The 27,981-nt window shown below is 40.3% G+C and overlaps 1 non-coding gene and 1 pseudogene across 1 annotated transcript; both read right to left on the reverse strand.

The window, feature by feature from the left end:
- Positions 1 to 7,738: 7,738 nt before the first annotated feature.
- On the reverse strand, positions 7,739 to 13,596 carry LOC131219965 (polyadenylate-binding protein-interacting protein 11-like; annotated as a pseudogene).
- Positions 13,597 to 25,201: 11,605 nt separating this feature from the next.
- On the reverse strand, positions 25,202 to 25,308 carry LOC131222006 (small nucleolar RNA R71). The gene has a single exon (XR_009159716.1). It is a non-coding gene; the product is annotated as a small nucleolar RNA R71 (small nucleolar RNA).
- Between the last annotated feature and the right edge of the window lie 2,673 nt (positions 25,309 to 27,981).

The following is a 27,981-nucleotide window of genomic DNA, read 5'->3' on the forward strand; positions in this document are numbered from 1 at the left end:
GTGGTAGAGGCCGCGAGGGAGATCGCGGTCGTGGCGGCCGTAGTCTTCGTGGTCATGGTGGACGTGGACGAGGACGTGATGGTTCCCACATTTATTCACATTGCGGTGGAACTAATCATATGTTGATTATTGCTGGCAGCTACATGGTCGTCCTGCGTATGCCGCTGCTTCTGTTGCTTCCACTATTGCTTCTGAGACACAGTCTTCCACCCCGACAGCTGAGCAGTCTACTTCAGGAGTCTCTTATCATTTCTCGGGCAGCGTATGATGCCCTTATGCAGCTTCACATTCAGGATATTCCTGAGCCTTTTCACGCGGCTTCGACCCAGTCAAGTACTGCCCTTCTTGCGTCATCCTCTCCTACCTCCTAGGTCATCGACTTTGGAGCTTCCTCCCATATGACTGGTAAGTTGCAATTCTTTTCTTCTTATTCTTCTTCTTCTCCCACTCAGTATGTCACAGTCGCAGATGGAACCCAATCTCCCATCTCTGGGATTGGTTCCATCCCTCTCTCTTCTTCCTTGTCTTTGTCCTCCGTATTGCATGTGCCTCGTTTTCCATTAAACTTATTGTCTGTTAGCTCTCTTACTAAATCACTCAATTGTTCAATCACCTTCTTTCCTTCTTATTGTTTGTTTCAGGACCTACAGATGAAGAGAGTGATTGGTGGGGGGCATGAGCGAGGAGGCGTTTATCTTCTCGATGATACACCTATTGCCGCTTCTAGTACCCTTTCTCTAGATCGAGAGTCCATGACTCGGTGGCATTGCCGCTTAGGCCACCCATCCATAGCTAGATTGAGACTTTTATTTCCCTCCTTATCTATCACTAAACCATTATGTTGTGATATTTGTGAATTGTCTAAACATCATCATGCTACGTTTCCTCCTAGCTCTTCTGGGAGGAAATCTCAACATTTTCTTCTGGTTCACTCAAATGTTTGGGGACCAGCTCCGGTTACCTCAACTTTTGGATTTAGAAATTTTGTTACCTTTATTGATGATTATTCCCGCATGACTTGGATTTTTCTTTTGAAATCTAAAAGTGAAGTGTTTGATGTGTTTAAAGTGTTTTATCATGAAGTGTGCACTCAATTTCATTGTTCCATCAAATCCCTCCATTCTGATAATGGGGGAGAATACATGTCTACTGCCTTTCTGTCCTTCTTGCAGGAACGTGGTATTTTATCTAGGACGTCATGTGCTCGCACTCCTCAACAAAATGGTATTGCAGAACGAAAGAATCGTCATCTTCTTGAAGTTGCTCGCACCCTTCTACTTGGTATGCATCCACCCAAACATTTTTGGAGTGATGCTCTTGTAACTGCTACTTTTCTTATTAATCGTATACCCTCACGTATTTTGTCTTATAAATCTTCATTTACTATTTTGTATCCTCATGATAATCCATTTCCTCTACCACCTAAAGTTTTTGGTTGTACATGCTTTGTTCAAATTTTAGATGGGAGTAATGATAAACTTAGTCCCAGGGCGATTAAATGTGTCTTTATAGGGTATACTCGGAGTCAGAAAGGTTATAAATGCTTTGACCCATTGACTCGCAAGAAATATGTCTCTGCCGATGTCACCTTCTTTGAGGATCTTTCTTTTTTCTCCTCTCCAGGCCGATCCCTCTGTGATCCTCTTGCGCGTCAGGGGGAGTATAACTCTTATCCTCTTTCCACTAGTGATCATGGGAAAACTCCTCTCCCCTCTATTCAGCATCCTGTTGGTGATATAGGTGAGCCTAAGCCTCTGCGGGTGTATCATCGTCGAGATAAATCTTCACAAGCTCAGCCATCTACCCTTCCGCTTACTTTGGATGTTGGTTTAAGTGACTCTCCTAACTCGAGTTTAGATCTTCCCATTGCCTTGCGCAAAGGGTCACGATCTTGTACTCAACACCCCATTAGTAATTTCGTTTCATATGATCATCTTTCACCGTCTTTTCAGTTGTTTGCAGCTTCCCTCTCATCACAGACTATTCCTAGATCTCTCTCACATGCTCTTCAGAGTCCTGATTGGACAAAGGCGATGATGGAAGAAATGTCTGCTCTTGAGAAGAATCATACCTAGGATCTTGTGCCACTTCCTGTAGGCCATAAGCCTGTTGGCTGTCGATGGGTTTATACAATCAAGTTTCTTCCAGATGGCTCAATTGATCGCTATAAAGCCCGTCTTGTTGCTAAAGGTTACACCCAGACTCATGGTGTGGATTACTTCGAGACATTTTCTCCAATGGCTAAGCTTAATTCAATTCGTGTTGTGCTCTCCTTGGCCGTTAATTTATCATGGCCCTTGTTTCAGCTTGATGTTAAGAATGCATTTCTCCATGGGGATCTTACAAAGGAAGTTTACATGCATCAACCTCCTGGCTTTGTTGCTTCTCACAACCCTGCACTTGTATGTCGGTTGAAGAAGGCTCTTTATGGACTCAATCTCCACGTGCATGGTTCGAAAAATTTAGTCAGGCTCTCTTGGAGTTTGGCTTTGTTCGTAGTCATGCTGATCATTCTCTCTTTATATGTCGTCGATCGACGGGCATCATGGTTCTCATTGTCTATGTGGATGATATTGTTTTGTCCGGTAGTGATTCTGCTGGAATGAGGGAGGTCAAAGATTTTTTGAAGACCAAGTTTGAAATCAAGGATCTTGGTCCTCTTCGCTACTTCCTCGGAATTGAAGTTGCTCGCTCATCATCCAAATTGGTCTTGTCACAACGAAAATATGCGCTCGATCTTCTCATGGAGACCGGCATGTTAGGGTGCAAGCCTGCTACCACTCCCATGGATACTTCACAGAAGCTTCGACCAGATGATGGTCCTCTCCTTACTGATCCCGAGATGTATCGACGACTTGTAGGCCGGCTTATTTACCTGACTATTACTCGCCCAGATCTCTCATTTGCAGTGGGGGTTGTTAGCCAATTCATGCAAGCTCCCTGTACTTCTCATCTCACGGCTGTCTACCGCATACTTCGGTATTTCTAATGCTATACAGTTTGTTGCGAATCTAGTCGCCGCAGGCCTCTATAGAGAATGCTAGTGTATTATATTTATTGTGTGTCCTTTTAGTGTAAGTGCATGTGCACACTTCCCTATTCCCCTGCAGTGTACTATATGCTTTATCATAATAAAATATTATGTGTTAGGGCAAGCAAGCCTAACACATCATCTCTCCCAAACTCTCCTCCTCCTTCTCTCTCAATATTCTCATCTCTTCTTCACATTATCCTCATCAAATCTTTTTCTACTTGTCTGGCTGGAGAGGAATGATAGAGATAGAAGAGAAGGGCTTTAGGATAATGGCTGTTATGAGCTTAAATATGATAATTAACTGTTAGACAGGCTGAAACATACCTTGTATAGCTAGCATACCTTATATAGTTGGTTTTCCATAGGTAGATGATTCTGATTTTATTTCTTTCCTTGTATAGATACTATAATCTCTATATATTCAACCCCTTTGGGTTGTCTCAAATACACAAAAGCTTTCAGCTCCTCTCGGTTTACATGGTATCAGAGCCTCACTGATCTACAACGGCACCACCTGTCAAATCCGATCACCCCTGCGTTGTCTGCCTCTCTGCGTCGTCCGGTCCCTCTGCTCATCCGACCCCTCTGTTCCAGATCCAGATCCAGCGCCCCTCTGTTCCAGATCCTATTCCAGATCTCGATCCAGGTTCCGATCCAGATCCAAATCCAGATCCATATTCAGCTCCAGCGCCCCTCTGTTCCGATCTAGCCTTTTCCCGATCTAGAGCCCCTCTTGCTGTTATTATTGTTGAAAATCTGTTGTTGTTGCTCCCATCTAGATCTGTTACTGTTGCTGCTGCGTCGCCAGATCTACATTTTTCAGATCCAGATACTGCTACCCGTTGCCATCCAGAGGTCCTATTACTGTTGTTGTTCCTATTCTGCCAAGATCCTATTTCGCCAAGATCCAGAGGTCCTATTGCTGTTGCTGTTGCCATCCAGATACTGCTACCTGTTGTTGTTCCTATTCCGCCAAGATCTAGATACTGTTACCCGTTAGATATCTCCTGCTGTACGGTACACCTAAAACATTCTTCTGCTGCAACTATTTGCGTGCTTTATATTAATTCCGATTAATGGACAAGAACTCATCACGTACAGAGGCCCCAAGGTGTAGTTTTAATGGTACCAACTATTCACTATGGGTCATCCATTTTCAGAACTTCCTGAAGGGTCGTGGTTTGTGGGGACTAATTGATGGATCTGTTACTATTCCCACTTCCACGGATGCCGATAAATTGGCTGATTGGGAAATGAACAATGGACGGATTATTACCTGGATTCTCGATTCGGTCGATCGGTCCATTGCTGTTGGCCTCACACCTCATCGCACGGCTAAGGCAATGTGGGACCATCTTCAGACAATTTATCAACAAAGTAATGCGGCCCGGTCATATCGTCTGGAACAGGATCTCGTTAATCTTACTCAGGGTGATGACAGTATTCAATCATTTTATTCTAAAATTGTCACAATTTGGACTGAGATGGCCTTGATGGATCCAATATTTCCTAATGACTTTAGGATTTTTCAAACTATGCGCGAGAGTGCGCAAGTTCGCCAATTTCTTATGAAACTGCGTCCGGAATTCGAGCATTGTCGAGCTGCTCTCTTGAACCGTAGCCCTACTCCTTCATTGAATTCGGTTATTAATGATCTATTGGCTGAGGAACAACGACTGAAAGTTCTATCACTTCCTTCCTCGACTCCGGGATCATCTGATATGGTGCTTGCTGTGTCCACCACTACACCAACACGTTTCTCCTCTTCTTTAACCTATCGTGGCTGCAACAAGGTGGGTCATGTTGTCGCTCAATGCAAAGAATGGTGCGCTTATTGTCGACGAACTGGTCATGGTATTCAAGACTGCCGTACACGTGCATATGCATCTTCTTCCGTCCGTGGACGTGGTGGTCGTGGTCGTGGCCGTGGTCGTGCTCTTTCTGCTACTGCTGCCACTATTTCTTCCGAGCCGACTGTTACTAAAGTTTGCTTCGCCAAGGTCTTTCATCTCCATTAACTCCTGCGATGCTCCAACAAATCGTTGGCCCTTTTTGCGGCCGGGATGTCACGTATATCCCCATCTTCTACATGGTTCTTCGATTCGGTGCTTCCAATCATATGATTGTCTGTATCTCATCTTCGTGACATTCGTCCCTACACCGGCAATCATGCTATTTCTACTACGGATGGCACTAGACTACTTATTCAGTCCGTTGGATCATTGACTTTCTCTCCTTCTGCTCATCGCCAGTTCACCCTTTGTGATGTATTTCATGTCCCTAACCTCTCCTCCAATTTAATTTCAGTTGGTCAACTCACATCCAATAACTGCTTAGTCATATTTCTTCCCAACTGTTGTTTTGTGCAGGATCTGGCAACGGGGAAGGTACTTGAGAGGGGTAGGCAGCACGGTCGTCTGTACGTGTTGGATTTTGATCCATTTGTTACTCCGGCTCGTTGTTTCTTTTCTCCATCTTCATCAGATATTTGTTCGGCAAATAAATTGTGAAAACTATGGCACTTTCGCCTGGGTCATCCACATTCCGTTCGGTTACTTTAGTTAATTTCGTCTGGCATGTTAGGGAATATTTCTCTTAATAAAAATGATTTGGATTATTCTTGTTCTTCCTATTGTCTTTCAAAAAGTAAGTGTGTTCCATTTTTCCTAAGTACTACAAAATCATCTTCTATGTTTGAACTTGTGCATATGGATGTCTGGGGTCCTTCACCAATTATGTCTTTCTTTGGGTTACGATACTATGTTATATTCATTGATGATTTCACACGTTATACTTGGATTTACTTTCTGCAATTGAAGTCACATGTTTTAAAAAAATTCAAGTTATTTCACTCTATGGTGGAGACTCAATTTCGGGTTCCAGTTCAAACTCTACTCTTCATATGACTGCGGTGTTACGCATCATACGGTACCTACGTGGAACTCTAGATCGATCACTGTTCTTCTCCTCCACGGCGACTCTGGACCTTCGTGCTTATTCGGATGCTGATTGGGCTGGTTGCGCTCTCACACGAAGATCTACCACTGGCTACTGTGTTTTTCTCGGCACTTCTCTCATCTCTTGGAAGTGTAAGAAGCAGGCCACTGTTTCCAAATCAAGCACAGAAGCCGAGTATCGAGCGATGTCTGCTGCGTGTAGTGAGCTTGTTTGGTTACGTGGACTTCTTTCCGACTTGGGCATTCCTGTGCAGAATCCTACTCCACTCCATGTTGATAATCTCAGTGCCATTCAGATTGCCTCTAACCCGGTTTTTCATGAACGGACGAAGCATATTGAAGTTGACTGTCACTTTATCCGTGAGAAATTTCAGTCTGGGCTCATTTCTCTACCACATGTTGCATCCCATGATCAGATTGCAGACATTTTCACCAAGTCCCTAACTTCTGCACGTCACTCATTTCTCGTTGGCAAACTATTACTTGTCGATGACCCGCATTAGTTTGAGGGGGGATGTTAGACAGGCTGAAACATACCTTGTATAGCTAGCATACCTTATATAGTTGGTTTTCCATAGGTAGATGATTCTGATTTTATTTCCTTCCTTGTATAGATGCTGTAATCTCTATATATTCAACCCCTTTGGGTTGTCTCAAATATACAAAAGCTTTCAGCTCCTCTTAGTTTACATGGTATCAAAGCCTCATTGATCCAAAACCACCACTGCATCGTCCAATAACATATAAAGGCTAAGATCCAAAGTCTATCTAGATATAGTGAAACCCATAACTAAGACTTCCATATATGAACCCTGTAGAAGGGTTGAGAAGAGAAGCTAATAATTATACTTATACTATTCATAATACCTTATGCAACCTTCTTGTGTCCATGTATTGATCAGAGTCGACACTAGCCAAAATGAAAGCTCTAGAATCCACGGTCGGTTAGATTGGGAAAATCGAAGAATTCTCAGCTGAAGATTTTCCAATTCGAGTGACTCTTGGATAGTCTGAGCCATGGATTCTGTGTAAGGGCTTCAGTTACGAAAAAGGAAGAGGTTAGGTACTCTTTTACTGTCCATATCAAACATGGTCTCTAGTTTGTCAGGTTGTACGCTTTTAGAGGGGACTCAGAACTTTTAGTATAATGCTAAGCTTTAACTAAACTAGGAAAAAAAAGAAAAAAAGAAAAGCTGAAAAGGGAATGGAAATGGTAGAAAAGACCTTTTTGATAAAAGAATGAAAATGAACAAAAAGTTTTCTGTTACTTTTTTAAGTCACATTTTCTGATACAGAAAATCTTTAAGAGAAACAACTATAGAGCATAGTTTACATGATGTCAGAGTAGAACTTACTACCTCAGGTGTTCAAAGCAAGGGGATAGACCAAGAATACGACTTTGGCTTCGAAATTAAAATAGAATAGAAAGATCGAGAGATTAAAAGAGATTGGGAGAACAGAAAGAATAGAAGAGATCAAGAGAGACATAGAGTCTCTGTCTGTCTCTGAATCATAGACATATTGCTTCCTGTTTCAGAACTCTCTCTCGCTGGCTCTCTCTCTAGCCAGACGCTCTCTATCTCTGGCCTCTTAGCCTCTGGACTCTAGCTTCTAGAAATTTCTTTCTTTTTTTCTATCTCAAAATCCCTCTCTCGCCAGACTCTCCCTAGACTCTCCTCTTTCCGTGCCAAGTTCTCCCCTTTAAATACGCTTGTTGAGGGGGACACGTAAGGATGTATACATAGGTTCAACTTTCCCGGTCCTCTACTGTAAGTGGTGAGTCATCAGGAGTGGGTAGGCTTGGAAACCAAAGCGAAACCGAATCTGAAGAGTTCGCCGAGGCAAGAAACCACATTTTTGGAGCAGGGCCGGCAGTACTACCACCGCATTTGTGCAAAGAAGGTGGTACCACCACTGCATCTGCTCCAAGACGGTGGTACCCCCACTGTCTCTACCTCAAAAAGAGCCGGGGTGTCTAAAATTTAGAATAATGGACATCAGAGTGATGTCCCACCAAATCAATGATATTGTACACAGGCATTTCTAACCATTCATTTATTTTGACACAACTATGTCTACCTGATGATTGTATATGCCTGATTTTCCAGATAGGACTTGTTTACAGTTGGTTCCACCTAGTGGGTGGCTCAGATCTTGTACATATGTCATGTGAACCGCTACTATTCATATATTGATTTCTCCACTCCTTTATTAGGATACAAGATATTGCACAAATTTACATGGTATAGGATGAAAATCTGTTGTATTTAACGCAAGGATAATCCATTCATCGATCTAGGCAGTCCATTTGGTTGAAACCACACTACAAGAAAAAAGACCTTTACTAGCGGTCAAAAGCACCGGTAAATGTATAAAAAAAAATATCAGTAAAACCTTTGCCGACACTGAGACAAGCACCGGCAAAGGGGTTCGTCGGCAAAGGATTTACCGACACTAATCATCCTTTACCGGCTCTTTTGCAGTCGCCATAATTGAGTAGACTTTTCTGGCGCCCATTCTCCTTTTGCCAGTGCCTTCTAGTGGTCGCCGGTAATCGCTAAAAAAGCATTTGAATAGGTTGAAAAAGCACCGGCGAAAGTCTATCCAAGTGTCGGTCAAAGTATTCCAAAGCACATTTTGTAGCCAAATTTAACCACGAAAAAGCGCCGATAAAAGTCTATGCAAGCGCCAGTAAAAATTTGATAGGCCCCGATTAAAAGCAGTTCAATCCATAGTGTAGGTCAATAATTTTTTTTTTTTATAATTCAATTGGAACCTGTATTTTTTTAATATTTGAAACCTAAAAAATGTTGCAATACAATTAAAACTGAATATTAAACAAAAATTCTATTACTTCATAATATATATATAAAAAAATAATATTTACAACAATAAGTTGAAAATGGTCTTCAATACATTAAAAATAAATAAATAAATAAAAAATCTCCATGTGGTCCACTCCTAGCACGAGTGGTGTCAAAAGGCTTCTTTGCTTGTGGGCCTAAATTTATGTGCAATTTATCAATATCTTGCACATTAGGAAAAAAAAAGTCAAAATGTGGCATTACATGAAGATAGAGTCAATGAATTAAAAAATAAACCATTAATTGCAAGGTTAAAACAATATAACAGAGCTATCAATGGCTAGATGGGCCAAATGCATCTAGGTCAAATTGGGACAGTCCAAGCTCCCTAGTTATGCCCTAAGTGATGCAGGCCTTGTTTGGGCTAAACTATTTCCACTGTCGATATTCATACGGCTTGCAATCAAAATGTCTTCTAGGTAGTTGGACAGTTTAATCATGGGTGATACTAAAATCAACACTGGAGATTAGTTTGCCCTATATGAACTTAGGCTGTAACTAGATGGACTTAGGCTGAAATCTTCTCTGCACACTTGAATGGTACAAGGAGAACTAAATTGAGCAAGATCAGTATAACAACATCAATGAATTTAAAGAACTTCTAGAGTACGTGTAAGAAAGCAATGAAAGTAAGAAAAGAAAAATTAGTTGCACACTGGAATATAGATGTAGATATAAGATTATGACACCCTTTTCAATTATGAATTGTTCATAATCATAGGAATGAGAAACACCTTCGAATTTGTAGCAGATATAATGAGTGACTTTGGATGTTATCAATGGCTTGGAGAATTGTGCACCCATCAGCTCAACCACTTTCTAAGAAACAAGAAAAACAAATTGTTATATGGTATGTTCTTGTGATTAACTGAATCAATCAATCAATTATTTTATAATAAATAATTAAAATCTAAACAATAGTTCTAACACATAGATGTGACATTACAGTTCTAATGAACTAGAGCAAATATTAGGTGGTAAGGTCAGTTGTATTAACAACATTATTGCACTGCAAAAGTCTAACATAAACAATCTACAACAAAACATAGCAAACAATTAAAAGCTAAATAATAGTTCTAGCATATAGATGTGACATTACAATTTTAAAGAACTAGAGCAAATATTGGGTGGTAAGGTCAGTTGTATTAACAACATGGCTTCACTGCAAAAGTCTAAACAAACAATATATACAACGGAAATAACTTTTTTTGAGTGGTGACTATGAGAAACTCTGATATGAATGAGGTACTATCAACATGATCAAGAGATATGGCAGCCAATGGAATTTAAAAGACTAATTAACGTTCTATTATTGAATTCAGCCTAATAAAAGTTCTACATCATGATCATCATTTTGACTAATATCTTTTAGAACTTTGTCACTTACAACTGTTTATGAGTTAACTGTTTCTTGATCAAATTGGAAATTGGAAGCACCCACCAAATGATTCTGTTACATGATTAATCAGCAGCTTTATAATACTAATATAGTAATAAAATTTTGCACTTGTAAACTGAGTTTCAATTACTTGACCTTCAATCGTGCCGTCTATCTTTTTAACTTTTGTTGTGATGTATGGAAATGTTGTTTCACATGGTTAGAATATGGTCAAAAGGACAACTTCTTGTTGCTTATAAATAGTTAAATGAAGGTAGAAAGCATGTTCAATTCTAGTAGTATTAAGACAATTTGTCAGCTAAAAACAATAAAAAAGTAAAAATAAAAAACCAAAAAACAAAAAAGCAAAAAAGCCAAAATAAAAAAATTAAAAAATAAAAAACAATAAAACAATAAAATAATAATAATACAATCAAACATAGGTATTTGAAATGTCTTCAAACAAAGGGATTAATTTTGCTGAACCAAAATGCACAGTAGATAAGACTACAAGACGAGAAGAGATGAAAAGAAACTGTATCCAAAATCTCTGTCCAATATATTGATTTTGATGAAACTGTCTTTAGTCTGTAATTCTTGAATTGGGTGGTTTCATTTTCCTATTAAATGGTTGTGAACCTGAAAGTGGGCCATGCTAAATTTGAGAACGATAAAATACTGAAATTCTTCTGTAAATGGATGAGCTTGGTGACCAAATATAGGATGATTGGGACCCTAGAAGCCTTTCAGCTCATACATCACCATGTATTTTGGCCTTTTGTTTGTTTGAAACCAATTTTAATCTTTCTTTATTTTGTATAAAGCTATAATAAGGTTATGATGGTAGTTCTTTATAAAATGGAAAGAGGCCTAACTATTTCTTTACTAGCAGGCCCAAAGAAAACAACTTTGTTATTGTTGGGAATATTCTGATTTTGGGTAAGTTGTTCTTAGCTATTAAATGTCAGTAATGGTTATCCAATAGCTTTCCAAATGATCTAGATGGAGAACAAGATTAGCACTTTGAAAGCAAGAAATTAGCACATTGCTGCTTTCTTGAAATACAAGTATGGATTCTTATAACTCAGTAAGATGCTTGTTCTTGTAGAATTTTATGATCCCCAAACCGAGGATATGCACAATATGCTAAGCTATGTAGACATGCTCATCAAGTGTATGTTTAGATAGGTTCCTTAATTTCAAGGAAACCCTTTTTTTTTTTTTTTAAACCAACACCTATCCAATCATGATAAATAACAATGCAATTATTCTTGCTATTAGAATCAACAACCATCAGAATTCAGAAGCGGGAAAAAAAGTCTTCCTAATATGCACATCAATAGGCATCATCTTCATACCCTATCCCAAGATCCCAACTAATTGCACACGAATAGTATGATAAAATTAATAATAAAATTATTGGAAATTATACTGGAAATGTCTATTCTGGTGTTCTGGTTACCTTTTTATCGAGCTACTTCATGGATGTACTTGTCTAGGAACATGGATGAAAATCGGTAGTTCTGAAACAATAGAAGAGATCATCCACCATCATTATTTAGAGCAAAGAGTTGGAAAGTGAAAATATTCTTTAGAAAAATAGGATTTAGTGCATAAAAAACCACAGTATTTTTAATTTCATAGGTTAAAGAGAGTATTCCAATTGATAATATGGACTTAACCATAGAAAACTAATATTTCTGTTCATCCAGCATCTTAATATCAGAAAAGATTTCACATGCGCTACTAGTTGAAAAATAGAGTTTTACTATCTGCATAACTTAGTTCTATTTTTATTTATTTATTTATTATTTATTATTTTTATAGAGATAAGTAAGGATTGTTGCATAAAAAAACTAAGTGACATATAGATCTTATATACATCATCACCATTGCCATCATCATCATCTATGCCTTGTCCCAACTAAATGGGATCTGCTACACAAATACCGTTCTACCATTCCAGATCTTGTAGATCTACCCTTAAAAAAATGCAGGCATTTAGTGATGTCCCTCTATAATTATCTCGGGACACAATTTCCCATATACCAAGACAAGTTTTTTTTCAAGACAATGACACATATGGACAATAATATTAAGAATGTAAATATAGAGAGCTGGAGAAATTACCATGGCAAACTCAACAAAAGCAATACGTGTTGAATGATGGTAGTCTCCTAGCAGTCTCAAGCGATAAACCTACACAATACAAGATGTGTCTCATAAGTTCTTTCTATGATCAAACTACACAATTCATAACGAAAGCAAACTCTCAAGTTTGTTAAAATAACAGTTACAAACCTCTCCACGTATAGTCTCAAAGAAGTGTTTGGCATCTGCTTGAGTAACCTACACCAAAAGAATATACAAATTAAACGACTTTACTTACACATCCAATTGTAGGACAATGCATCATTTTGCATTTAACTTTTTCAAATATTTGTACAATAAATAGTTCTTGCGCACATTTCATGTTCATCTTTAGACTAAAGCAACAGTGACAATTAGCCATCAACTTATCAGAACCACCAACTTTAATAATTCTTTTTCTAATAAGAAAAATTTATTAATCACCACTTTTATATAGAACAATAGATGTGATCATAAATCACAAGACTTTCTTACCCTTGGCAGAAATATTGGGTTAATTGGTGTAATTGCAGTTTTTGAAGGTAGAACCCTTACTGGGTAGTACCCAAGCATCGTTCCAGCTAGACTCAAAGCAGCCCTTGCACCTTCTAGAGGCACAACAACCAATAAAGACATAACCATTGCTACGAAATATACAATAGAAGATTCAGTAAGATGCACAGTGTTAGTCTAAATGAGAAGTGAAAATTACACTCATCAGCAAACTCTATAAAAGCAAAACGAAGAACAGAATTTGGATCACCACAAACGCAACAGTCAACAACCTTCACTCCAATGAGCAAAAATTTATTTGGATGCATAAATGCGTAGCCAACAAATCAAAAGAAGCAAAAATGAAACGGAAAGAAAATTAAATAAAAGAATATTCATAAATATGGATTGTCTGTCCACAACTTTGGAAGAGCCCTACAAGCTGTTTTTCAGTGACCTAAATACCCAAATAAAAACATTGAATGACAGTACTTTTCAGCTATAAGTTTCAAATCAAACATACCCAATTTACAGGAAAAAAAAAAAAAAAACATCAATAAAAATAAAATTAGACAAAATAGAATGCAACAAAGATAGACACCATTGAGTTTCATCGGGTGCACAATGAAAAGCCTTTCTTGTACGTCTGGTACATGTGTACAATGATTAGGACAATTGCTTTGTGGTTACCAGGTGTACTGCCCATACCCAAAAGGCAAGGCAATCCAACTGGGTGGCCATCCAGTCAACGGGCTAAAAAGTTACAGTTAACTCAAAATACAAACATCCATCCACATTTGACAGGCGAAAACATGCCATAAATGGGCGATCAAAGCAGACCAATCTCTGTCATTTTTGATTCATTGCTCACCAATGTAGTGACAACTAGCACACAATCCCAATCAGTCAATCACCATATGTACTTGCCATGTCTAGGATATACTTCATATAACTTCAATGAAGAAGGTAACATGATAGCATTTCCTAACGGAAGAAAATTAAAGGCATAACATTCTTTATACACGGTAATCATGTGTAAGGTTTTATGCCATGAAAAACATATTTTAAATCAGGTTAAAAGGTTGCATTGGGATGCTCAATTCAAATGAACTGCAATAATCTAACTCAACATGGAAGAAATGACCAACGCAGGAATGGCGCCATTTTTAGTTCATAATTTCATAATGACAGCTAGCTGTGAGTCCATGCATTTGAAGCTGAACATGAAACTATTATAATCTCAATTGGGCATAGACACATATCAATAATGGAATGGGACTAACCCACTTTGGTCCAAATCCACTTTGGACCATATTTGGGAGTTCTAAAATAGCAGTTGGGCAGAACTAATTGCTGCAAAAAGACCACATAAAACTGACTGTTAGCTTGATTTGAGTGGAATCTATATCTCATGCCAGTTTGACAGAAAACGAGCAGCCCATTCAATGTGGAATCTTTTTCCATCACTTCCAAACAAGGCCTTTTTTTTTACTTGTGTGTAACCTCAAAATGTGAAAGGAGAAAAAAACTAATAACTAAAGACATGTTCTCTAATTTTTTGAGAGATAAGAGATGCTCTCTAATGATTGGTTTAGTTAACTAATTTACTTATTTTCCATTAAAATGTTTTTGGGATAACAAAAAGATCAAAGCAAGGAGGAATTCACTTAAAAATCAACACCTTCATAGAAACATCAGTACTAGAATTTACATCTACTGACCCAAATGTAAAGGCAAGCGCCCAAATTTCATGCATTATGAAGCAACAACTTACAAATGCATGGAAATAAACGTAACAAAGAAATAAGATTCAACCAGTCTCCTTCCCCATGCCCTGTTAAATTTTCAAATGTTTAAATGATTCATCCCTAAGGGCCTAAGCTTCAGCTTCACTAGCATCTCCCCAGGCACATGAAGACAAAAAACAAGAAGTGCAGATGAGTAACATATCATCTCAAGTCCCACATATACCAAAATTGCTCATGGTGCAGATGGCTAAGGGTGTTGCTTCCAATAACAAAATAATAATCAAGAACTGCTCAAACTCACCAATCAATGCACAACGTATGCCATGCAATGCAAGCTTTCCACTATGTTTCTTGATGTACAAACGCATTTGGGAAACAGTAAATACAAAGTACAGTAATGTAAGAGAACATGGCAGGCATCGATGACCTACACCGAAACGAATGCGAAGGACAAGTCATAAATCTAGTTACATCTTTCAACAAATAGAGTTATTTTCAAACTGAGCATACTTACATGAGAGAAACTAAATTGAGAAATGACAAGATTTGATATGTTATATGAAGTCGCAGACACTGTCACAGAGATGAATGCTCCAGAAACTTAGATAATTAGCTAGGAATGTTGTTTTAGAATATGGAATTTTTATCCAATCTATATGAATGAAAGTCGACAGAAGTTTTGAAACTGAAATTGACAAATCAGATACAGATCTCACACATGGGGAATCATCAACAACAAAATAGCTGGTGGGAAGATGATAGGCCGGCTCACAGGAATTTCAACAAACCCAATACACACACACACACACACACACACACAGAGGAATGCTCACCTACGCACCGGTTCGTATCTAGTTTCATGCAAACCTCAACATCATTCGTTGGATCTGCAGACTGTTGAGATAAAAAGAGGTTTGGCGGGCGTGCGTCAAAACACTCGGTAAGACTCACGATCTCCCAATTTCATTGCCCACTCGAGTATTGTATCCAGCTCATTTTTGGCCTCATGTCCTAAAATGATCTCACAAAACAGATAGATGGATTGGATTTCTCAAAAACATCACGATGGGTCCCACTTAGGTTTCCAGCGTAGGAACTTCTTGCGAAAGGCTGTCGCAAGAAATCCGCGGGGCGGTTTTGTGGGACGCAGATTTCCTACAAAAGCCTTTTGCAAGCTGGAAACCTAGGTGGGGCCTACCATGATGTTTTTGAGAAATCTACCTCATCCATCCATTTTTTGAGCTCATTTCAGGACCTGACACTAAAAATTAGCAGGATGCAAGACTCGAGTGGGCCAAACTAAAGGAAAAGGTGGGTAGGGAATTTTCTACAGTTGAAACCTCCCTGGGGTCGACAGTGATGTTTACATGTCATCCACACTGTTCGTAATGTTATTACCACTGAGATGAACTGAAAACACAGATATTAGCTTGATTCAAAGCTTCTGAGCCCCAAGAATATCTCAATTGTGTGTGTTCATTCCTTACGTTTTCAGCCCACTTGAGTATTGTATCCTGCTCATTTTTGGCCTCATGTCCTAAAATGATCTCACAAAACGGATGGACGGATTGGATTTCTCAAAAATAGAATGGTGGGTCCCATTAAGGTTTCCAGTGGAAGAACTTCATGTGAAAGGCTTCCGCTGCATTCTTCGGAGAGTTAGAGAATAAGGTGAAGAGGTGTGCTAGAGAAGGAAACTCGCTCTTTCAAACTCATGCTAAGAGCACCTTCATCCAGTCCGTCTGCCTTATCCGACGGTTGATAGCCGATGGGGTTTTCCTCCTCAATTCAGAGGAGAGATAGTGCAGGTGGTTAAAAATTGGAGTGTTTCACCACGCTACTCGACATGTCGAGTGAACAGTGCTCGACCAGTCGAAGGTCACTCAACTCAAAGTCCAGCGAGCTCAGTGAACAGTGCTCGACCAGTCGAGGGCCTGGCTCGACCGGTCGAGTGAACAGTCTCGACCAGTCCAGCAGCCTGCTCGACCAGTCGAGGTTATGTAGATTTGAGTCTGGATCTTGCGCAGACTGCGGAAATCTAAGGCCTTTCGCAAAAGGGAGTTTCCTAAACTATAAATAGGGGTGCCTAGGGCCTTTCTAGGAAATGCAAGAGGGTTTCTAAAGCTTTGCAAGGGTTTGTTAAAGGGTTTAGGGCTATCAAAGGTGAGAGAGAGAGAGAGAAAGAGAGAGAGGAAGCTTGTGGAAGGGAGGTTATGCTCGTAGATGTGATCTACTATATCTCAGCGCTTCCACGTCCTCGTAATCGGTGAGATCTCTCCATTTTTCATTTATTCTCTTATTGTTTATCCACTCTTGCGTGAGTGAAGAAGGTTGTAACGTTCTACTTCATAGTGGATTGTTGATCTGGACGAGGTCCCGTGGTTTTTATCTCTTTGAGGGTTTTCCACGTAAAAATCTCATGTGGTATGGTTTATGCTTTGATTTATTTTATTGCTTTATTATCCCATAATTCTGGTTTGTTTTGGGAGGCTAGATCCTAAGGTTTTGTGCAAGGCCCCCAACAAAGTGGTATCAACGCCAAGTTCATTGAATGGAGTGGGATCAGTTTTGAATTATGGAAGGTGGCTCATCAAGGATGATCAGCCTCAATGGTTCTAACTGGACCATATGGAAGGCTAAGATGGAGGACTTGCTTTATTGCAAGGACTTATAGTTTCCAATTTTAGGCAAATCAGCAAAATTATGTTTGATGATGATTGGAAGAAGTTGGATCGGAAGACGATAGAGTTTATTAGACAATGGCTGGATGATTCTGTGTTCCACCATGTGTCTACGGAGACTTCAGCCACTAGGTTATGGCTGAAATTGGAAGGGCTGTATGAGAGGAAGACATCCGGTAATAAAATCTTCCAGATAAGATGACTTGTGAATCTCAAGTTCAAAGATGGTGGTTCTGTGGCTGAGCACATGAATGAGGTCAGCAATATAGTGAACCAGCTCTCTGCTATAAAGATGGTCCTGGATGATGAATTGCAGGCTTTGCTATTGTTTAATTCGTTGCCTGACAGTTGGGAGACATTGGTGGTGTCTCTAAGTAACTCCTCACCAGACGGAAAGGTATCCATGGAACAGGTAACTAGTTGTCTCTTCAATGAGGAGACAAGGAGGAAGTCTCAAGGGTCTACTCATCAAGAGGCCCTTATGACACAGGAACGGGGGAGAGGAAAGAACAGGAAGGGCGGGAAGGCCCGAGATAAATCAAGAGACAAGTCAAGTACTAGGAAGGATGCTGAATGTTGTAATTGTGGCAAGAAGAGCCACTATAAGAATGAATGTCATAAGAATAAGAACTATAAGAAAGGAAAAGGAAAGGAAAAGGAAGATGAATCAGATTCTACTGTGGTCGCTTCATATGGTGACGTTGTAGTTATTCTTTCAGCAGATCATGATGTTTGTCTCACGACTACGAGTTAGGACACTGACTGAGTGATTGACTCGGGAGCCTCTTTTCATGCGACTCCACGCAGGGACTTCTTCACAAGCTATAAGTCAGGTGACCATGGGACCGTGAAGATGGGAAATTCCGGCATATCGAAGATCGTAGGGGTCGGTGATATTTGTGTGAAAACCGATGTGGGCTGCACATTGGTTCTTAGGGATGTGAGGCATATCCCAGACCTTTGCCTCAACTTGTTGTCGACAGGAAGGCTGGATGATGATGGCTATGAAAGCCGGTTTGCTGGTGGGCGCTGGAAGCTCATCAAGGGTTCATTAATCGCAACCAGAGGAAAGAAGTGTTGCACCCTATACAAGGCAAGTGTTAGTGTGTGCAAGGGTGGGTTGAACGCAGTGGAAGATTCAGCTATTGACATATGGCACAGGCGTCTAGGCCACATAAGTAAAAAAGGGCTTCAGGTACTAGTGAGGAAGCGGCTCCTTCCAGACGTGACAGGTATACCTCTCAAAACCTGTATTGATTGTTTATCTGGAAAACAGCATAGAGTTTCATTTGTTAAATCTGCTTCTCATGTTAATAAAGAGCATGCATTAGATTTGGTTTATTCTGATGTTTATGGTCCTATGAGGACAAAAACCTTAGGTGGGGCATTGTATTTTGTCACTTTTATAGATGATGCATCTAGGAGGGTTTCGGCTTATGCTTTGAAATCCAAGGACGAGGTCTTTTGTGTGTTTAAATTGTTTTATTTTATGGTCGAGAGAGAGACAGGTAGATCATTGAAGTGCATCCGCACTGACAATGGTGGTGAATACATTAGCGACTTTCATGAATATTGTAAGTCCCTGGGTATACTGTATGAACAGACAATTCCCAAGACCCCCCAGCATAATGGTGTGGCTAAGCAAATGAATCACACCATTGTAGAAAGAATCAAATGCATGTTATCCCATGGCTGAGCGAAATTGCCCAAGACATTCTGGGGAGAAGCAATGCACATAGCAGTGTATCTGATAAACAGGTATCCATCAGCCCCGTTGAATGGAGAAGTGCCTGAGAAGGTGTGGACTGGACAGGATCCATCGTACAGTCATCTCAGGGTGTTTGAATGCAGGGCATCTGTTCACGTACTAAAGGACAAGAGGTCCAAGCTTGATATGAAGATCAGGCATGTGTGTTCTTGGGGTACGGTGATGAAAAGTTTGGTTACAGATTGTGGGATTCGATGGAGAAGAAGCTCGTCAGGAGCAGAGATGTGGTTTTCTTTGAAGATCAGTGTATAGAAGACATTAGTAAGCCAGAGAACAACCAACCTAGTTCAGGTGAGCTAGAGGACATGGATCCAATTATTCCTCCCGTGGTGCCTGATGATGGGGGAGTACAGTAAGGTGCAAAGGACAAGGGAGTTCCTTCAAAAGAGGTACCAGGGGAGCAGCCCCCACTTGATCCACCTATTGAGCCATAAGTGAGGAGGTCATCTAAGGACAGAAAGATGTCCAAGAGGTACTTGCCACATGAGTACATTATGCTGACTGATGGGGGAGAGCCAGAAGATTATTCTGAGGCCCTAGCCGATGAGCATAAGGGGGAGTGGTTGAAAGCTATGCAAGAGGAGATGGAATCCTTACATAAGAACCACACCTATGATATGGTGAAATTGCCTAAGGGCAAGAAAGCTTTGAGCAACAAGCGGGTGTTCAGAAAGAAGGTTGTGCAAAAGAATTTACAGATGAGGTTCAAGGCCAGACTTGTGGTGAAAGGGTTTGGTCAGAGGAAAGACATAGACTTCGAGGAGATATTCTCACCAGTGGTGAAGATGACATCCATACGGGTGTTGCTTGGCTTAGCGGCCAGCATGGATTTGGAGACAGAGTAGTTAGATATTAAAACTGCCTTCCTCCATGGTGACCTGGAAAAAGAGATCTACATGCACCAACCAGAGGGGTGCGAAGTCAAGGGCAAAGAGCATATGGTGTGTAAGCTGAGGAAGAGCTTGTATGGGCTGAAACAAGCTCCATGACAATGATACAAGAAGTTCGACTTGTTTATGTTGAAGCATGGGTATGACAAAATGGAGTCGGACCACTGTGTGTTCACGCGCAAGTTCTCAGATGGTGATTTCTTAGTTATGCTGTTATATGTTGATGACATGCTCATCATGAGAAAAGACATTAAGAAGATCGACAGGCTGAAACAGGAGTTGGGCAAGTCGTTTGCGATGAAGGACTTGGGCTCGGCTAAACAGATCCTAGGAATGGAGATAACCCGTGACAGAAGCAGCAGGAAGCTTTGGCTGTCACAAGAGCGGTATATTAAGAAAGTCCTAGAGTGATTCAATATAAATGCAGTGAAGTCAGTCAGTACTCCACTGGATGGTCACTTCAGATTGAGCGACAGGCAGTGTCCCAAGACGAAGGCAGAGGTGGAAGAGATGCAAAAAATATCCTACGCGTCAGCTGTAGGAAGTTTGATGTATGTATGGTGTGTACACGCTTAGACATATGCAGTTAGTGTTGTTAGCCGATATCTTGTCAATCCTGCAATGAGCATTGGACAACGGTGAAATAGATACTGCGGTATCTAAGAGGCTCATCCAGGTTGAGCCTATACTATGGTGACGGAAAACCTGTGTTAGAAGGCTACACAGATGCAGATATGGCAGGCGACATAGACTCCGGGAAGTCTACATCAGGGTTCATGTTCATGTTTGCAGGGGGAGCGGTTTCTTGGTAGAGCAAGCTACAGAAGGTCGTAGCATTGTCGACGACAGAGGCCGAGTACATTGTATTCATAGAGGCATGTAAAGAGATGCTTTGAATGAAGAGATTCCTACAGGAACTTAGCATGAAGCAGGAGTAGCACGTGGTCTATTGTGATAGTGAAAGTACTATACACTTGAGCAAGAATCCAAGTCAGCATTCCAAGTCGAAGCACATAGAGATTCGATATCACTGGATCAGGGATACTTTGGAACAGAAGGTGTTACAGCTTGAAAAGGTCCACACGGATGATAATGGATCAGACATGATGACCAAGGCTTTACTCAAGGGCAAGTTTGAGGTTTGTAGAAACCGGGCTGGCTTGAAGAAGGTGAATTCCTCCTGAGTCGGAAAGGGGGAGATTTGATGGGGTTTTCCTCCTCAGTTCAAAGGAGAGATAGTGCAGGCGGTTGAAAATTGGAGTGTTTCACCGCGCTGTTCAACCAGTCGAGTGGACTGCTTGACCGGTTGAGTGAACAGTGCTCGACCAGTCGAGGGCCTAGCTCGACCGGTCGAGTGAACAATCTCGACCAGTCCAGTAGCCTGCTCAACCAGTCGAGGTTACGCAGATTTGAGTCCGAATCTTACGCGAACTGCGGAAATCTAAGGCCTTTCGCAAAAGGGTGCGAAAGAGAGTTTCCTAAACTATAAATAGGGGTGCCTAGGGCCTTTCTAGGCAATGCAAGAGGGCTTCCTAAAGCTTTGCAAGAGTTTGCTAAAGGGTTTAGGGCTATTAAAGGTGTGTGTGTGAGAGAGAGAGAGAGAGAGAGAGAGAGGAAGCTTGTGGAATGGAGGTTATGCTCGTAAATGTGATCTACTATATCTCAGCGCTTCCACGTCCTCATAATCGGTGAGATCTCTCCATTTTCTTTTATTCTCTTATTGTTTATCTACTCCTGTGTGAGTGAAGAAGGTTGTAACGTTCTACTTCTGATCAGGGTCAAATATTGCATATCAGACCCCGGTAATTGCCTGATTTTACGTACATGATAAGGTTTAATGCCATATTTTAATTGTATTTTTGTTACAGGATGAAGTGAGGAGCGTTAATTGAAAATTGATGTTAAAGGCTGGATTTCATGATCCAAAGTCTCCAGGGCACAGGATGGACTCCAGAGAACCAATAATGAAGATTTTACATGCCTGGGATCTGAGGAAAGCAAGCCAAAGGGGCCCGAAAAGGGTCCAGAATGCAAGATCACATGGTTCCCGCTATCCGATCAGTTCGAAACTTAATACATGGGATGAGGGCCGTAAATTAACCGTACATATTAAATTTCAGCCATTAAAGATCTCGGGAAGTGAGCCAACTGACAAATCAGCCCGTTAATCTCCAATTTGGGGCCCACCTGATATTTGGAACTGCTTCAAACTTGGTGTTGACGGTTGAAATTATATGACAAAGAAGATGGACGGATTGGATTTCTCGAAATCATCACAGTGGACCCCACATTGAGTGACATGTGCATGGTGCACATGTGCACTGACCGAGCACCGAACGGGCTTGCGTCGGGTCAGCAGCGCTGACCCGACTACGTCTTTGAAAAGGAAACCTCCGTTTCCAGCGTCCGCCGCAGCCGACCGTTGTCGTCGGTTGTGGGGCCCACCTATTATCCAAATGGACAATCCAAACCGTCCATCCGCTTCCTGAGGTCGATATCGTCATCGCCTAGATGTCCGTTTGGTTCCATACATATGTACGGACGTTGATCGCTGAAAAAACGTAAAATGGACGGTGAGTTCAAAACTCCGTGGGTTGCACCAAATCCACCCCAAAAACAGTCAATTCCTACTGATTTTTCGAGCTGAAACCAATGGACGACGTGGATTCCTGTGAAAAGTCTAGGAATGGGCCCCACCATCATCGCAGCGTCGGTTTGGCGTCCGCGTAGCGTCTTCCGCTGGCCGTTTTTGCGAAGGTTTGTGGGCCCCGTATGTCACGCGTACGGCCGATCTGACCCGTCCATCGTGTAGAGGGCTTCGAGAGCTTCAAAACCATGTTGATATTCTTCGCCCATGCGTACACACGTGTGCGGTACAGAGGCCACAAACAGGCCGTCTTGTGACGTTCAAAACTGTTTTTTTTGAGATTTCTTGTGTGGGCCGCGCTAATGGACCTTCAAAACTACCCATTCTTGACTGAAATTTCGTCCTGAATCCAATGGACGGGGTAGATTTTCCAGAAAATGCCTCTGTGGGGCCCACCGATCACGGCAGCGAAAATTTGTACTCCGAGTCCTTCTACGACTCTGCCACCGACCTCAGCCATCCAGCAGCTATAAAATGGGAGTTTTGGACGTGGGAAAGGCATTCAGAACCATTCAGAACCAGGGGATTCCAGATCTGGAGCAAGGGAGAGAAGAAAGAGAAGAAAGAGAAGAAAGAAGAGGAAGAGAGATTGTTTGGTTTGAGTTTTTTTTTATGAATTTTAGTTAATATTTTTGATGGATTTTATTGGTCACTAACCTCTCAGCTAGGGCTGAGATGAAGCCCCTAATCTGATTAGCTCTTGTATTGGTTGATTTACTTTGAATTTCAATTAATTTGTTTCTTTCCTTAAGTGGGCTTTATGGGTTTAAATTCTATACTTCTTCATCTATGAACTTGACCAAAGTATATATATGGATGTTGTTTGGATGCTTATTATAGGTGCTTGTGTCTGATCAAGAACAGGTTTCCTATAGAGGAAGAAACAGGATGCTTTAATGAATTGTACATCCCTTATGCCCGACCAAGGATATGGGATATGTCATTCATGGCATTGCTTAAAGGAATTAGACAGTCTGTATGCCCGATTAAGGACACAGATTGTGCTTTCTCTATTTAAGTGGTATCAATCTAGATCAAGGTGAATCAATAGACAAAACAAGGGTTAGGATAATTAGGGGTGGATTCGAAAGTCCTAGTGCTCTCTCTCTGATTAAATTTTCTTCCCTGTTCTTAATTAATTGTTTTTCATAAAATTGTGCTTAGTAATTCATTCCATTATTTATTGGATTAGTTAAGGAGAATCATAGATTTGAATTGTGACGACCAGTCCTCGTGGGAACGATCTCGTAATACGTACCGTATCTACATCTGATTCGTATACTTGCGAGTTTAAAAATCATTTAAATCGTGTTGGTTTAAATAAAACATCAAGTTTTTGGCGCCGTTGCCGGGGACTGTTTCGTTCCAAATTGGATTTAGGATTCTCTCTTACCATAATTCATAGTCTTAGGTTTTTTGACTAACTTTAGGTTAAAATTTTTTTAGAAACTAACCTATTTCCTGTTTTGTAGGGACCTGACATAAACTACTACTTTGGTAATCTCTTTCCAATTTTTCTATTTTTTTTTTTTTCTATTTTTAGAATTAAGGTTATAGTTTTTTAGAAAGTTTCTATTTCCAGGCTATTTTATTTATTTTTAGAAATTTCCTATTTTCTAATTCTAGATTTTGATTCTTCTTTCAAGTAACTTTCTCTTTTCTAGTTTAGGTTTTATTATTTTTTAAGGGGTCTTTAGGTTTTATTTATTTATTTATTTATTTATTTTATAGGAAGTTTCTCTCTTATTTTCTAATTTCCTATTTTTTTATTTTATTTTATTTTATTTTATTTTATTTTATTTTTATTTTTTTTTATTATTATTTTTTTTATTTTATTTTTTTTTTAGAAATTTCCCTTTTTAGAAACTAACTTAGCTTTTATTTTCTAAGATTACAAACTTTTTTTTTTTTTTTTTTTTAGAAATTAACCGTTGCTTAGGATTTTTTCTAGCATTATTTTAGTAAATTTAATTTATTTTTGTTTTCTTTTTGTTTATAGGAATTAAGGAAGGAAGCTGCTAAATAACATTGTCTTCAAAAGGAGGAGCTCTTCTTCAGACATCAATCATCTCCTTTTCTGGGTTCTTTCTTCCCATTCTCATTTACATAATTTTAACTTGTTTTAGAATCTCACAGTTTATGCTAGGACGTAGATCTCTGGATTTAGAACTAGCACCGTTTGATCCTGAGATTGAAAGAACAATTCGTGAAAGATTGAGAAATAATTCTGTTGAAATGGCGAATGAGACTGAAGTTAAAGCTCTCAAAGATTATTCAGCTCCTGTCCAATTTAATGCGCCTTCATGCATAGTGTTGCCAACCACTACGGCAGCACACTTTGAACTTAAACCTGGAGTCATACAATTGTTGCCATCCTTTTATGGATTGGACAAAGAGGACCCATATCATCATGTGAAAGAATTCTTAAACATTTGCTCCACCTTTAAGTTCCAAAACTTCTCAGACGATTCGATCCGCCTACGCTGTTTCCTTTTTCTTTGAAGGATAAGGCGAAAGCATGGTTGAATTCTCTAGAAGTTAGATCTATCACTACATGGGACCAACTGTCTAAGAAGTTCTTAAACAAGTTCTTCCCCGTTCACAAAACCAATGCCCTCCGTAGAGAAATCACTAACTTCACACAAAAAGAGGGCGAGCACTTTCATGAATGTTGGGAAAGATGGAAGGACTTGCTTCTTAAATGTCCTCACCATGGTTTTGAGAAGTGGCAACAAGTTCAATACTTCTATGACGGTCTGACACCACAGAACCGTCGCATGGTTGATGCCACCAGTGGAGGGTCATTCATGACCAAAAGTGATGTCGAAGCGTGGAACTTCTTTGAAACTTTGTGCGAAAATTCCCAGCAATGGGATTATTCAAATAGAGGTGATAGAAGTCCCCAACAACAAAAGAGAGGTGGTATATATGAGATAGGAGTCATACCAGAGCTAAGTGCCAAGCTTGATAACCTGACAAAGAAAGTTGATGCTCTGGTATTGAATAATGGACCACCACAAACAGCTCAAGTCGAGGCATATGCCACATGTTCCAGTCCTGCCCATCCTATGCAGTCTTGTCCATCTGGTGCAGCATTCCCAGAACTTCTCTCTGAACAAGTTCATGCTATGAACACTTTTCAAAAATCTGGGAATGATCCTTACTCGAACACATACAACCCAGGGTGGGCTAGACATCCAAATTTCTCTTGGGCAAAAGGACCACAACAAGGAGGACCATCTGGAAATCCTCCCATGCAACCGCACCTCCAAGTTGGCAGTCAACAACCTCAACAATTTCCACAATATCAACAACTGCCTACACAATCAACTTCATAGTGGATTGTTGATCTGAATGAGGTCCTGTGGTTTTTACTTATTTGAGGGTTTTCCACGTAAAAATCTCTTATGTGGTGTGGTCTATGCTTTGATTTATTTCATTGCTTTATTATCCCATAATTCTGGTTTGTTTTGGGAGGCTACATCCTAAGGTTTTGTGGAAGGCCCCCAACAATAGCAAGGTTTGCACGTAATGGCGTGCGAACTGGTGTGTAGCTAAGCATTTCTAATATATATATATATAAGCCGCATTTGTTGAAAACAAATTGTGGCTCCACTAATCTTCTTTGCAAAACACTGAGAACCTCATAAATATGTTTAACACATCTAGTACAAACAAAACTTGTCATTTCAATAAAGAAGCTCAATATACATAAATTGCCCTCACTTCCTCACCCTTCACTAGCATGGTGAGCTTATCTATTAAGAATTCATCTTCATCTTTAAAATTTTTTAGATGGAAGCCCAAGATGAAGTAAGATGTTTGCCGCATTGAGGTGATTTTGGGCTAAGTAAGATATAGAAAAATGACAACCGCTTCAGTAACTATAACACATAAGAGCATATTTGCCTCTGCAACAATTGCAGGGGTTAGATTAGCCAGAATTGCTTAAAGGATGTTAATAGAAAATGAAAGTGTAACATAACAAAATGGATATCACAAGAAGGCTACCACCACAAGTCACAAGATTTAGTAACCAAACCTATCATATACATTGGATCTTAAGTCAATCCAAAATGCAAAATCAAAGTCAAATACTTTCTATCCAAAACCAATCACACATCACTCTTGAACCCATGCGCAAAACATAAAACATTTACGAGAGAGAGAGAGAGAGAGAGAGAGAGGGAGGGAGAGAAAGATCCTTTTATTTAGCTCAATCCACCTCTCCTTAAACCTGCAAAACAAAAACAATAAACAATAATTAATTAGTACTCATAATCTTGTATAAGAAATTCTATTGTATATAGCAAAAAAAATAATAATAATAATCTTACCCTACACAAACTAGTGGGCTAAGCAATACTCATCTTGCATCCCCAGTTGTTTTATATTGTCCATAGCGTCTTATAAGAAGAACTTTAGTGTAACATCCTGGATTTTCACTGTTTTGGATTTCCAAAAATTCATCATTTAAAAAAAAATTTAATTAACCTAAATACTACTTAATAACCATTAGCATTCAATATTAGTGTATACAGGGGTGGTACCAGTAAAGAACCGCACCAGTCCGATTAATCAGCCGTAGGAAGCCAATGAATCCACCCCGATCCCTTGAACATCAGGTGTAGTGTAATGTCCCGTCCAACTAAATAGTGTACTGAGGCGTCCACGTAGGATTTGCCGCAGGACCGTTCGTTTAAACTACTCATGGTTTGGTGTCACAACTAAATTAAGTTAGGATTAGCCCATTAGAGTAGACCAGTCAGGTTGTGATTGGGCCAAGTGCAGGTCGTCAAGCCAAATGGCCATTTACACTTGGCAGCAGCTCGTGCGGGCTATACCGCGACATGGGAAGGTCAGAAAATTATAAAAATTTAGGGAACCATAGATCTCACTGGGCTTGTAGTCCTTTGCGGGCCACGAACCCGGTGGACACCCAGAACTGAATTATCCAAGCCATTCTCGCGGCACTTGCCAAATGCAACTCACCCAAGGCCATTATGGAAATCTGACACTTGTCAATGGAGCGGAGATTCCAGGCGTATCAGCCGTCGGATTCCTTTCAAATTTATAGTAGAGGTCTAATGTGATTGCCTGGGCCCGCCCACAAAGTCTGGGCCCCGATCGGGGTACGGTGACCGTTGATCACAAATCGGAACCGTGCGACCAAACCCCATATCCGATCGTCCCCAAATTTTGCATGGCCCTTCAACGGGCCATGGAGCACATATCTTATAAGTTTCATGGCCAGAGGGCCACCAGAAATGCCCTGATTTTCTAAACGAGATCTAGACCGCTCGTTGGTGGGCCACTAGTTCCAAAACTATAGAATAATGCCCGTCTCACTGGGCTTGACGTCCAATGCGGGAATCGGACCTGGGTACTGTCC

The sequence above is a fragment of the Magnolia sinica genome, chromosome 12 (genome assembly GCF_029962835.1).
Source record: "Magnolia sinica isolate HGM2019 chromosome 12, MsV1, whole genome shotgun sequence".
Lineage (NCBI taxonomy): Eukaryota > Viridiplantae > Streptophyta > Magnoliopsida > Magnoliales > Magnoliaceae > Magnolia > Magnolia sinica.